Source organism: Onychostruthus taczanowskii, unplaced genomic scaffold (genome assembly GCF_017590055.1).
Source record: "Onychostruthus taczanowskii isolate IOZ18803 unplaced genomic scaffold, ASM1759005v1 scaffold113, whole genome shotgun sequence".
In the NCBI taxonomy this organism is placed as follows: domain Eukaryota; kingdom Metazoa; phylum Chordata; class Aves; order Passeriformes; family Passeridae; genus Onychostruthus; species Onychostruthus taczanowskii.
In genome coordinates, this window is record NW_024497963.1 from 776,786 (window position 1) to 790,407 (window position 13,622).

Below are 13,622 nucleotides of genomic sequence, written 5' to 3' on the forward strand. Positions count from 1 at the left end.
GTCAGATGTCCTGGATTACTACTGAGGAAGACAACAATGTAATGTTTTCTGTAAGAACATGAGGAATGTCCAAAGATGCTCCTTTGCTGAGGGGGCAGTCAGGAAAAGAGAAGGGGTAAATATTCAGTACTTGCCTATGCAGAAAAGCCATAATACAAACACAAATTCTTTACTAATCACCCAAGCGCTGACACATCCCTGGCCACAATACAGGATTTTTTCTGATCAGCCATATATCTGATGTACTGTAACAGACTGTAAAGGGAATTCAAAATTACTCATAACCAGCAACTTCATCATTCACTCTCAAAAGTATTTCATCTTCCCTTGTCTCCTTGCTTTCAGGAATTTCTCTCGACCTGGTATTTCTTAATCAGAACTTATTTCTTACAGGTCATCAATTTGATCTCTCAGTGTCTAAGGGCTTGGTATTCTCATTTGGTACAGCAATCAGTTGTGCCTATCAATCTTTAGCATCTATATTCAATTTTCATGCAGGTGTTTACAACATGATGCAAAAAACTTCCTGGGAAATGAAAGTTTAACAGCAAATATCAGCCATCTTGTAAAAATCCCAATGGCTTATAAAGGGAAAACATACATTAAAAAATGAAACTTAACTGTAGAAGCCACAAAAATGACAAAACCATGGAAATATGGGAGAACAGTAGATCTGCCTGCTATCTTGGAGAACCCACTGGACCAAAATTTTTGCAGTCAGTTCAAAGATCACAGCAGAGTCTGAACATAAGATGTGGTTAGATCACTCCTGTTGTAGCAAGTATAAGTGATGGTATTTAGACATAAACCTCTGTAGCTTTTCCAGCTACACTAGTGGTCCTTATGATCTTCTGTGGTAGTGAATTTCAGAGGCTGGGGACATGCTGGGTGAAGAAAGATATCCTCTCATTTGTTCTAAATGTACCTCCCATTAATTTCAGTGACTGACAGGTTGTTGCTATATTAGGACTTAACATGGAAAGGAAGAACTGATCGCTTTTCACTACATACACCCAGCATTAAATACCTCAGTCGAGTTTCCTTGCATTTTTCTTCTTTCCAAATGCCCTTTTTCCTGAAATCTGTAATACAGTAGGATGAAAATTGGTTTCTAGTATGATTAATGCTGAGCAAAAGTTTCAGCTCAATACTCGACAAAGATCACCTGGTTTTGATATAATGCCTCTTCCCCTTTTTCTCTCACTCCCTCTCTCCCTCTTCCTCTGGGGATGCACAAAGCATTTCAACCAGACCTACCCCAGGTCTAGATCCTTCACCCTGTGTTCCTGAAACACCACCTCCACAATGAAGGGATTCCAGGAGCTGCTGCTCTCCACCTTTTCACCTCTAAGCATCCTCTGAAAAGGAAAGCATTTTTCACTCTCTTTTCAAAAATGTTTGGCAAGTTGGATGACCTCGTTCGTATCTGCAATGTCATTTTGATCGTGAGGGAGCGACAGAGTATTTCAGCAAACATGAAATGTGATTCTCTTCCAGTCAATATAGTCTTCAAGGCGCTTTCCACAAGTTCACCCAAGCTTATTAGAAACCAGGATGACAAAAATGCTCATCCTTGCTTTAGCCTAAGGTCCAGCTATGCTTTAACAAAAACAACGATGGAAAATTACTTGAACGTTATGAGAGAAGAGACAGAAAACATCAACCTGCCAAAGTATGGTCTCTTCAAAGGGCACCCTCAGGCAGCAGCAAACAATTAGCACAGCACCAGGGCTGCTCTTTTGCCTATCCCCCCTGCCCATCCCCCTGGGGTGGCAAACTCCTGCCCCTCAGAGCCACCTCTGGCATCCAAGAGTGGAGGCACAGAGGGCCTGCTTACAGACACCAGGACGCACTGATGATCCAGAGCTCAGGGAGACAGGAGCAAGCAAATCCCCTCACTCCATCACAACATCAAAAATTGGAGGCTTTACAAAATAATTTTGAAACTTCTAAGATTTTTCACCAGCCCTGAAACCTGAGTGAGCGAGCTTTGTTAGATAGGAAGCGTGGCAAAGCAATTTCCTTCACCCATGAGAACCATAGGAATGCAAAGAGGAAAATACTGCCCTGCTAGCATTTCCCTGCTATCCCACAGCGTGCTGCTCCTCTGGTGCCTGGCTCTGCACTGCCATGGCCATGCCAACACACCCCTAAGACGGCCTTCATCTTGGGTGTACTGAGGGGTAGAAGACTTCATACTAAATGTGTCTTAATCTTTCTCCTTTACTGTGGCATAAAATTAATTCATTGAATTAGAAACTGTGACGAGGTAATAATAAATAAAAGTCAGTATCAGAAGGAAAGATTTTCAAAGCTATTTAAATGCCTGATTTGAACAAAGCACCTAAACAGTTTTAAAATGGGACCCATAATGTGTTTCACCCCAAAGGATATAAGCAGGATATTGAAGATTATTCATATATAGGAAATATTCAATTCATCATCCAAATGCACCCACTTCTGCAGTGAAATATAGCAGATACTTAACAGCACCCAGCAATTTGATATGCATTGAAGGTAGGGTGTGGAGAAAAAATAAAACAGTATCCAGATGAAATTGCAGATGTCAGGAATGGAATTCACCAACTGGGAGGAGACGAGCAAAAAGGGAGATTACTATTTTTATGTAAAATAAATCAGTCTGCTAATCAGGCTGGGATTTTGCTGCTGGGATTTAAGGAGGGCAAGAGGAGAACCATAATTTTTAGAGCTGCCACTTTAAACTACAGCCCGTCTTGCTTCACCACTGCTTTGATGCAGCATCAGAGAGGGAGCATCTTGAAGTGCTGTAATGTCAAGGCTCAAACAGACATATTTTAAAGTAACAGGAAGTAAATTAAGCCAATTAAACCATTCTAATGCTTTGACTTTTTTAGAGTGCTTGCTTACCAAGCAGATTTTGCTCAGCTTCCACAGCAATGATCATTTCAGGAGGTTACTATTTCCCAGCTTTATAGGCTGACACCTATAACTATTGGGCTATCGGGTTATCCCTTTGCTTTCAGGCACAGAGTTTGTAAATATAATGTGGAGTTCAGCAGTCTTTACACCCTTGTTGGGACTCCTTGTGCCTGTAGAGAACAGAAGTAATGAAAAAAGCTCTTAAAATCCCTGCCAGGTTCCCTTGCTTGGATTTGTGCCCCAACAGGGAGAACCTCCCCTCAGCTCCAGCTGCCAGTGCTGCCTGGGCCAGGACATGGTGCCCAGAGCCTCTGTGCCCTGCAGCAGCTCAAGGACCTGCAGGGTGCTCTGTGAGGGCTGTTACAAGTCCATCAGGGATTTTCTGTATGTCTAGAGCTCTGCAGCACAAAGTGGGGCCACCACAACCTGTCTGTTTGCAAACTTCCCCTCCCTTCAGCTTGGAACCCACCAGCCCAACCAGGAGACCAGAAGGACTCCCATGTTCTGACATTGCTGCTTATTGCTTTAAAGGCCAATTCTGGTGCAGATACTTGTCTGAAGGAAAGATTCAGCAGGTACATACATATATATTGGGAAACAAACCCAGAATGTTGTGAAAGAAGGACTGAAAGATTTGAGCTTTCAGCTCTTGCAGAGACACACAAGCTTTTCTCCTCACACCACTTCAACTCAGGCATACCCAGGTAAATCTGTAAGCCATAAAGTCTTTTCACATTACTAAAGGAGCATGTCTTATAACTGAAGTTTAGTAAAAAGTCTTACTGCTTTTAACCTTGATTTTTTTGGGTTTTTTTTTTTTTTTTGTTCGTCCCTTGCCTTCTCCTAGCACTTGTTGAGCTCTCACATGGTGAGCCTTTAGCTCTGGCTGGGAGCTGAGCATCACATGCATCAAGATCTTTACTAAAACCCAGTGTAGGTCACCACACAGCTCATTACATAAAGGGACATACTCTGCATGCCAATTAAGAGATTAAATTATGGAACAAAGCAGAAAGAGAACTAAAATTTAAGATCCCCTTGTATTTTCTGGCAAGTCATCTGTCAACTGGAGGAGCTCTTCTACTAACTGAAGCTTGTGAAGAGCCTGACACAGCCATAACCATGAATATCTCAAATCATCACGTCAGCTGAGGTTACTGTGAAGCTGAAATTGTACTGGCAGTGGAGTTCTCTATTGTCATGATTCCTATACAGATAGAAAGATGAGGAGGGAAAGAGAAAAAGAGGTATAAAAGTTTCCCAGCAAAGTTTAGATATTTTCTGCTGTTTGTGAATAGTAAATACTACCACATATGTGTCATATATGCCAATATAATAAACTTACAAGAACTTCAGGAGCTATTTATATATGCAATATATTTTATATTGACAATTAAAGAAAATATTTTAAAATGCTATAGTTGAAAATTTGGAGGAAAGAAGTGGTTCAGATGTAGTTTAAATACACTGCTGAATTCAAGTTCAGCTGGGTGTTACTTTTGGACATCCAAGTAGTTTGGATGCCAAGAAACTGTGTGTGGATGTGTGCACACAGGCAGAGCTGCATGTGTCCTGGCAGCAGGGCAGAGCCCAGCATCTCCCCCACGTGCCAGCCTGGGCAGGTTGGAGGCAGTGTTCCCCTGCCTTTGCAAATTTCCTCCCACAGCACATTACTAAAACACTGCTGTGAGGACCACAGGGGTGTCCTGCTTCCAAAAGCACTCAAAGGGTGGTGGGGTCTTTGCACAGGTTGCCCAGGGAAGTTGTGGCTGCCCCAGCCCTGGAAGTGTTTAAGACCAGGCTGGATACGCCCTGAACAACATAATCCAGTGAGGGGCATCCCCTCCCTCTGCTGGGGCTTGGAATGAGGTGATCTTTAAGGTCCCTTCCAACCCTAACCATTCTGTGATTTTATAAAACACAGACACACCCACGGCAACAAACCCAGTCCATATTTTCCCCTGTAGACAACCTTACCCAATACTGAAGAATTACACTGAAGAAGCTTCACCACACAAAAAAATATACCAGAGGGATTTTTTTACACCTGAACCAAGTCCTCCTCTTTTTCCATCTCATATGTGGGCTACAGTACCATATTCAGTCTGGCTTTCTGGGGTTGAGTGAAATCCATTTTCTATAGTGAACTAGCTACAACAGCCTGATGGCAGCCTTTTAATCCACTTTTTTAAACCCTAGGTTACTGCAGGCATGAGTGCTAATATTCACAGAATGGCCAGACTGGCAAAATTCAGTGCCTCTCTAAAATTTATAAAGCTGAATTTACCCGTTTCTGTGCCCCCACTTGCAGTTGAGACTCACAGTGTGTTAGCTTGGACACTGAATGCACGGTAATAAACTCTGCTGTAATTCTGGCTTACAGTTCAACATGACTGTTTGTGTCAGCCCATCCAGATTATTTCCAGCTCCTCACAGCTCTGAGCTGCACGAGGTGCTGGATCCACAGGGAGAGACCCCTTAGGTGTCAGATTTGCAGAGGGCAACATCACAGAATCTCAGCATCTCCTTCAGCTCTTAGCACCCATAATAGAGCTTACTCTTCTTATAAACACTGGTCTTCAAATGTGACTCCGGGTATATAGTCCACAAAAGGAACTGGACTATTATAAGGAATTAAAACCAAAAATCTTAAACTACTCATTACATTCATTAGACTAAAAATTTTGAAGATTTCACCCAGAGCTCATCTTCCAAGACTACAGGCATCAGAGGGGTGGGCAGGGTAGATCAGGAGAGATGAGAGATGGGATTTTTTCTTTTAAAAGAACAATTAAGAAATGCAGTAATTTGTGAAAGCTCAGACCTGCTGCTTCAGGTGTGAATGTCACCCAGCCCTCATAACAGCATTTGGATGTTTTCAAGCAAGCAGGAAAGGCTGCTTCAATTTGGCTAGTGCCAGCAGACCAGGCTGACTGCTGAGGAGCAGAGAGGTGAGGCTGGGGAGCAGCCCAGCTCCCCAGTGACACCAAAGCTCAGAGCAGCTGTGCTTCCTGCAGGGCAAGGACCAGCTCCTGCTCCTGCAGCTGCTCCTCAGCTCCCAGCTGAGCTGCCCACTGCCCTCAGGATGATCTTGAGCCCCAGGATCATCCCTGCATCCACTCTGACTCACCTGGAGAACTGGGAAAGAAGGGATCAGACAAGATCTGCTCCTGAGCCCTTCAGCCAGCCTGCACAGGGGCAGGAGTTGGCAGATGTGGGTCCCCACCTGGAGCTCCCCATGGCCCTGCTGCAGACAAGCAGAAAAGCTCTATGCCAGTCCTGTGCTGAAGGTTTTTACACACATAAGTTCACCTCCCTCAAACCTCTCTTAACCTCGTCATCCACCCCACTGTGAGTTGGCCAGTGGGTTTGAAACAGTGAGGTTTTGGGGCTAATTAGAAATCAAAAGTGCTGTGTCTGTCCCAGAATTGGATCAGCAGCAGAGAGCAGTTGCACACAAACTGTGATTTATCCCGTAGTGCCAGAGTTACTCTGTGGCTGTCACATGTCATTGTGTGAGGTGACATGTCACATCATTGTCATGGTGACATGTCACCACATTACTGTGCAGCTATCATGGACATACAGTTAAAAGCTCTTACTACAACTGTTTCCACTTAGGTATTTAGTTTCTTAAGGATTACTGACTGTGATGTAGAAATTCCTATCAATCATAATGTCAGCTCTACAGAAATTAAGCTACTTTTAGAGGAGGATTTTGAAACAAATGTAATAACACAGAATAGTGCCTATTTCTCAAAATGTGGGTTACATCCATCAGGGCAATGACACAAAAGACTAGGTGGAGACAAGGGAGGGTTCTTTCTATTGTTTTCCAGAGATCTCACAAGGAAAAAAAAGACAAATCTAGCTGTGAATGAAAGCAATCTTGAAAACATACAATTAGTACTGCAACTGCAAAAATGTCTTTTTTTAATTTGAAGAGAGCCTCAAAAAGAAGGTAGAGAGCTGTTCACCTACATTGGCTTTCATGGACCAAGAAACCAAAAACTATAATGGTTTTTCTGCTTACCCTGCAAGCACACATGCCTAATTCACAACCTCTGGTAGTTACTACAAAGCAGCTGGTGAACTCACACTGTCAAAAACTTCACAGCAAACCACTCTCAGATTTGTCCCTACAAAGGTTTAAAACCAGACAGTTCTGCAGCTGTGTGTTATTTTTACTGTAAAAAGGCATCATTTTTCACCGAGCATGTGAAGACAAAGTAAAGGAAAAGGATGATTTTGCTAATGGAGAGTACGGATAAGTACCTGTATATGTAGATTTATTTCTTTATTTGACCAAAAACACCCTATAACTATCTGTTAGTTTTCCTGCTCCTGAGCTTGGCTAAGGAAGCACATCATAAGGAGGATGCAAAGAAGAGCTGTTTGCTCTCCTGGAACTGAGTTCATGTGGAATTCCCTGTCCCAGAGGAGAAGAAAAAAGAATTGCTATTTTCATTCAAAATAAATCATTTTCCTAATAAAAGTGGCATTTTTCTCCTGCAAATTTAGGAAGAGAAAAGAGAAAAAAATAATATTGAGAGCTGTCATTTCAATGAACAGCCTTTGGTGGAATTGCACAAGGTAAAAGTCCTAAAATTTAGCCCAGATGTTTAGTTGAAATAAGAAACTTAATGTCATGTTTTTCACATTTCCATTGTGAAATCTTATAATAATTTTTATTTGAAATGTTGTGCAAATGTTGAGAGGTCTTTAGTAAAGTTGCAAGCAAGCTAAAAAAGGAAAATTCACCTTAGGATCTCCTAAGACTACTCCCAAACCTGAGCTCATCCTTTGTAAATTCTGCCTGTCAAAGACTGCATGACTCTGTACTACACTGCAGTGCTTTACCTCCACACACAGATGAACCCTGAAATTTCTTATACACAAAAAATGAGCATTTTGGCATAAACAATGTGATCAAGACAGTTTCCATCCTCATCACTGAATCTTGATGATTTTCTTGAACTTAGATGTAACAGTTCCCCACACACAGGATATTGTGTGTGATACAAGTGGTTTCAACTTGAAAGCTCCCTCCCACCAAATGTCTGCATTTCTGTGTGAGCCAAGAAAGACCTAAACTCAACTATAACATATTTCCAAGAAAAAGTCTTTGCTGTTATTCTCTCAGGCACAATTTGTTTCCTAACCAATGATGCTATTTAATCAAAACTCACACTAGTCTTCCTGAAAGCATTTAAAAAACAAAACAAGAAAGAAGCATTTCTGTTCCATAGCTTAGTTCTTAATCATCTAATCAAACTTGATAAATTTTCCACTCTCTCTCTCTCTCTCCTAAAATGAATTCTTGGCAGCCTTCAGTGAAATAAAAAAAAAAAAAGTTCATGTAGAAGTTCAAAGCAGCAATTTATGTTTCTGATAATTTTAAATTAATTCATAATCTATGAAGCATAAAGAAACTATGCTTGAGATGCAGCCCACATCCAACCATATGGCTTAAGGAGACAGTGTCTGTGATGTGTGGCTGAAGATCTTTCTGTCCCTGGCATACACACCTGAAGTTCATGGCCCCTAATGTAATTGGACAGTTTTGTTTGTGAAAATGGCCTGTTCTGCCAAATGCTGAAGTCCTTGCTTTGACAGATATATCACTTTTCCAATGTGAGTGTATTTTGAAGAGAGCTGACACATGATCAAGTTCTCTTTAATATCCTTCAACAAACCTGACAGTTGTCCAGCAGGGTCTTGTGCTGCATCCAACTGTCAGCTCCAGCAGAGGCATTATGGGAAAGCTGACTGAGGAAAACAGCAGTAAAGAGGAAAAATCTGATTTATGCTTCTCTGTGTACTCAGCTTAGTATCAAAAACAAGTACCTCAGCTCATACGTATTTTAGCAGGCCTACATGGACAAAGTCTCTTTAGGCTCCAGAAAAACAGGAGAACAACCTATTTATATTGTAATTATTTATTTTAGGGATTTATTGCATGTGTCATTATATAGCACCCCAAACCTCACATGCACAGTTGTTATCCTTTCCAAATTTGAACTGCCTTATAAGTAGCAATAACTGGATGGTTTTTAACTGCTTGGGGTGCTTCAGTTTCATGCAGTTTTTGGAAGGGTCTTTCACTTACAAGAGTCCATATGTGAAAAGCAAAAAAATGCATTTTATAGTATTTTGCTCCTCACATACGCCACCGGTGAGAGAGTCCGTGTTTCCAGAGGGGTCTGACAATGTAAGCTTAGAATATCCTCTTCAAATTGTTATTTAAGCCAGATGTTGTCATTTTGTCACCTGAAAATTTCGTTTTCCTGCAGGAAGGTAGAGTTTGATTGCAGTCATTTTGTGTTTCTTACTGAAATGCAGCCTTGCAACAAGAAGGAATTGAACTGGACCAAGATAATAGCATAAGCCCCATCATCCCCACAGTGAAAGTGGCATTTGTACCCTCAGAGTGCAGCTGATTTCTTTGTCTGAAAACTCCCTCAGCCTGTCATGTGTTGCTGGAAGACTGAAACAGTCCTTAATGCCCCATTCCCTGCAGTGAACACCTTTGGTCTGAAGCCTTGTGACAAAACACATTCCCACCTCAGGTTCAAGTACCCGAGACTGCACCACTCTGAGCCTGCACAGGGTCAAACCCCACATGGAGAGAGTCCAGAGAGGCAACCCCAGGCTGGAGGGGCTGGGAGCTGGAGCAGCTCTGCTGTGAATCCAGCTCAGCCTCCTGCTCGGCAGCTGGAACGCCGCCGGGGTTCGCGAGTCCCGAGGTTCTACATAAAAATGACAGAGGGATCCCATCAGACAGAAAGACAAGTGTTAGTGAAACAGTCGTAGAGGAGTTGGTCTGAGCAGGAGTACTGGAGAATGACCATATTATCTCTGTTATCCCAGTGCCCCTTTAAATATAGTGCTGAGGTGACTGCCTACTTAGCCTACGGTGAAGGCCACACTTGTCTGCGGTGAAGTCTCATAATCTTAGTTTATTGCATTGCATGTATTGTATTTGCTCAAGCTGCTGCCTGAGGGGGTGCTTGTGGGAAATGTATAGCTTTCTGCTCCCCCCTTCTCTCCCAGACTATTTAGGCTGACATTTATCAATAAATTGCACATATTGTTATACATTTTTCTGTCGGAGCAGCACTACAAGATTATGTGATGAGCACATTTTATCAATCCAGCAACACTTTTTTTTTTTTTTTTTTTTTTTTTTTTTTTTTTTTTTTTTTTTTCCACCATACAAGGATTTTTTGCGGCAGAAGTGACTGGAATGTCACAGCTCCAGCATGACCTGATTGCTAAGTCAAACCAGAGATCCAGACAGTTTTCACTGCAGGCCCTGTTTCAGGAAACACTTCTGGGGAAGGCTGTTTCTGGCTGCTCTCCCTTCCCCAGGTCCGTGGACAGCAGGACTGAAGAAAAAAAAATCCAACATGGCCCTCTGTTCCCCACAAAGCCCATAAATCTCCCACAATCAGGCAATTTCAACATTCTGCAGTTGTGTACATCATATTTTTCCCCCCATGGGCTAAGCTGCTAAAAGCCACTGCCCTGACCTCCTGTTAACATTTTTTGTTTGTTTTATTTTTTTCCAAGGTAACAGTATAATGACCCTATGATCAAGATCATGTCAGTTAATCCTCCTTTCAGATCAGCACAACTCTTCCTCATGCATTACATTTAAATTTTCTTTTTAAAATGCCTTTGCCTGAAAGACAAATCATTTGTCTTCAAATTTCATCTGTCAAAACCTAGACAGGCTATTTCCATAGTATATTTTTAATCTTTTTCTGAAGTTTGCATCTTCTGTTTTACTCTCCTCATTAGTTGTACCCACATATCTGTATTATTTCAAAATGTCACTGTTTTGAACATGAAGGAAGCTCCTAGTAGAAGAATCAGTAGAAGAATCAGAGTTAAAACTCTTTAAAAAAAAGGAGCAGAAATTTGTCCTCATGTCTTCTGCAAAATACATGGGGAAGACATGACCAGATTTTTTCACATCCCCTAGTCCACATACAGGTGGGAAAATTTGGGGAAAATCTATTTTGAGCATTTTGACAGAAGCTGGGAAAGCTGCTGGGCACCACACACACTTAGCTGCAAGATTTGTTTAAACACAAGATGTGGTTGGCATTGTGAGCACCACTCACTTTGGAAGGGGATAGAATGACTTTGGAAGGTATTAAGACCCCAAACAGAGCAGAAAAACAATACCAAAGTGATTGAATTCAGCCATCTGGAGGGAGCCCAAAGGCACACCCACCCCAGCACAGCCCTGTTCAAGCCTTCACTGGAGGCCACGTGGACATGGCCCAGTGCAGTGCTCTGGAAACCTCCAAACGAGCCCTGCTGGACTGAGGTGAAAAACGGGATTTGGACGCAGGTCCAGTGCAGGAGAAGGTGAGAGCCACAGAGATGGGCCTCAGTGAGACCACCCATGACTGCAGCTCAAGCCCACAACAAAATATAGCTCGTCTTTGGGTTGGTCCTTGATTTACTCCACTAGTGAAGAGACAACTCCCAGTGGACATGTTAAGAATTACTGTGGAGATCCTAGCAGAGACGCTTGGCCCCCGCTGTCTCTTCAATGGCATGGACACATGGGCAGCAAAGATTAAGGACTGCACTGTAAGTGGCAGTCAACCTGCCTTTTACTTCTCCAAAGTGTGGAATTTTTGCTGAACAGTCTAATTACTGCACACTACTGCAGCTGCTGCCCCAACTTTAACCCAGAACTACAGAGTCTTTGCAATTGTGAAGAATTACCCAATAAACTGTTTTAACTTTAAGCCGTAATGAAGAATTTTAATCCATTTCAACCAAACTATTTTCTTTGGTCCACACTGACTAGCAGACACTACTCTGAAACAAAGAAAAGAATAATACTATAGCAAAAAGAAACAATGAAAGAACTCATTGGTTATGCAAATTTACTGCTGACATTGTTTCATTATTAAAAATGTTTTGGTAAAAGCATTTTGTTGAATCAAGATTGATTGCCACAAAAAGTAAATCCAAGAAAAAAAAATCTAAAAAGATGTCAAATACTTTTACAGAAGAATTACAATAAGAAGAGTATTTTATGAAACATGCTGACTCTTTGTTCATTCTTGATGGTTAGACACACACATCAATGAAAGATTTGTCAGAAGCAACCATCTCAGTTTCTAGTCTTCAGTGAGTTATGTGCTAACTGAAGTCTCTGCATTTGTGAAGTGTTTATGATCACTTCAGAATTAGCAGCTTCCCATGAATGTCAGATTTATGGACAATCTGTTAAATATTTGAATCAGATCTGCTTACCTGAACTAATCCATCTGAAAAAAACAACCGTATTCTTCTCAAATGCCAAGGGTTATGTCATGTCATTTTACCAGTGCAAAAGAAAACAGACTGTTATCAAATAGAAATTTGTTAACAATCTGGAGGTTTGATATATAGAAGTGTTTGGATTATTGACTCTTCACTGCAGCTTGTTTTTCACATTCTTAATTATTGGCTGGTATACCCTCACCGTGCATGGAAGAATAAAATCAGGTCAAAGCTACAGTCCTGAGTTCAGCATTAAAATTCAAATAGGAAAAGTTTCCAAATATTCAGGACTCTGAAATAGTATAATATATATGCAGTACATTGTATTAAATCTGCTTTGTACGCAAACCATTGGAAAGCTTTTGTATGTATTTAGCAGACTCTACCATTCTAGTGCAGCATTTCAGAAGCATTTCAGTGCAAGCATTAATGAATTGAGTCCCACAGTGAGGGACCAAATGGGAGAGGACAGGAAGAGGAAGAGATTGGGAAGGAGGACAAGATACAGGAAATTATAAAGGGGTACAGCAGAGGAGAAAGCTGACTGGATAAAAAACTGACAAAGAGAAAACCACATGTGGAAGAATGGGAGTGTGTTGCAAATAACATCTCCAAAGTAGACATGTGTATTTGAAACTCTGGGCTGAGTCTTCCTTTTGGTCAATGCTGACTTTTTCAGCCTAACTATTCTCAGTATCTCTCGGCTACTTCTGCTCCATTTCCATCCACCTCTACAATACAGGGCATTACTTTCTCTCTCTCAGATCTCCCCTTGAACTCCATTTTCTTCCCAAACTCATGCAACAGCAGCCTGTGCTTCTGACTTGATTTTTACACTTTTTTTTTCTTTTCTGTAACAGTTTATGGCTCTGTTGATTCACAACATGCACACTCATTGGAAGGACCCGCTCCCTCGCATTTCACCACATCTACTCAAGAAACCTTAGCCATGTGAACTGTTCCACAAAGCAGCACAATGCTACAGTTGCACAATTACATTTCATCTGTGATCTGATATGATCACCCTAAACTGTACCAAAACCAGTGACAGTTTCCTCACATCATCCTTTTCCAATATTCCTGGAGACAACAATTCAAGTTGTTAGAGTTATAGGCCATCCCACTCATTCAAAGTACCCCTGTAAATGTTTCTTGCAAAGCACACCTGTACTTAGGCTTTCTATCCAACCATCAGCATATACCATATGCACTTAATCAATTTATAATTTCAACATTTTATTATCACATCTCCCAGGGAACTGGTTTAGCTAATGATAATGAATGGTCATGACTGTCATGTTACTGGGATGGCATTTGAAGGGGGAAGGAAAGGAAAGGAAAGGAAAGGAAAGGAAAGGAAAGGACCCTCATATGACCAGTGTCATGAGGTTAAATAGTACTAGAGCTCTGCCCTCTTGCTTTTTAATGTG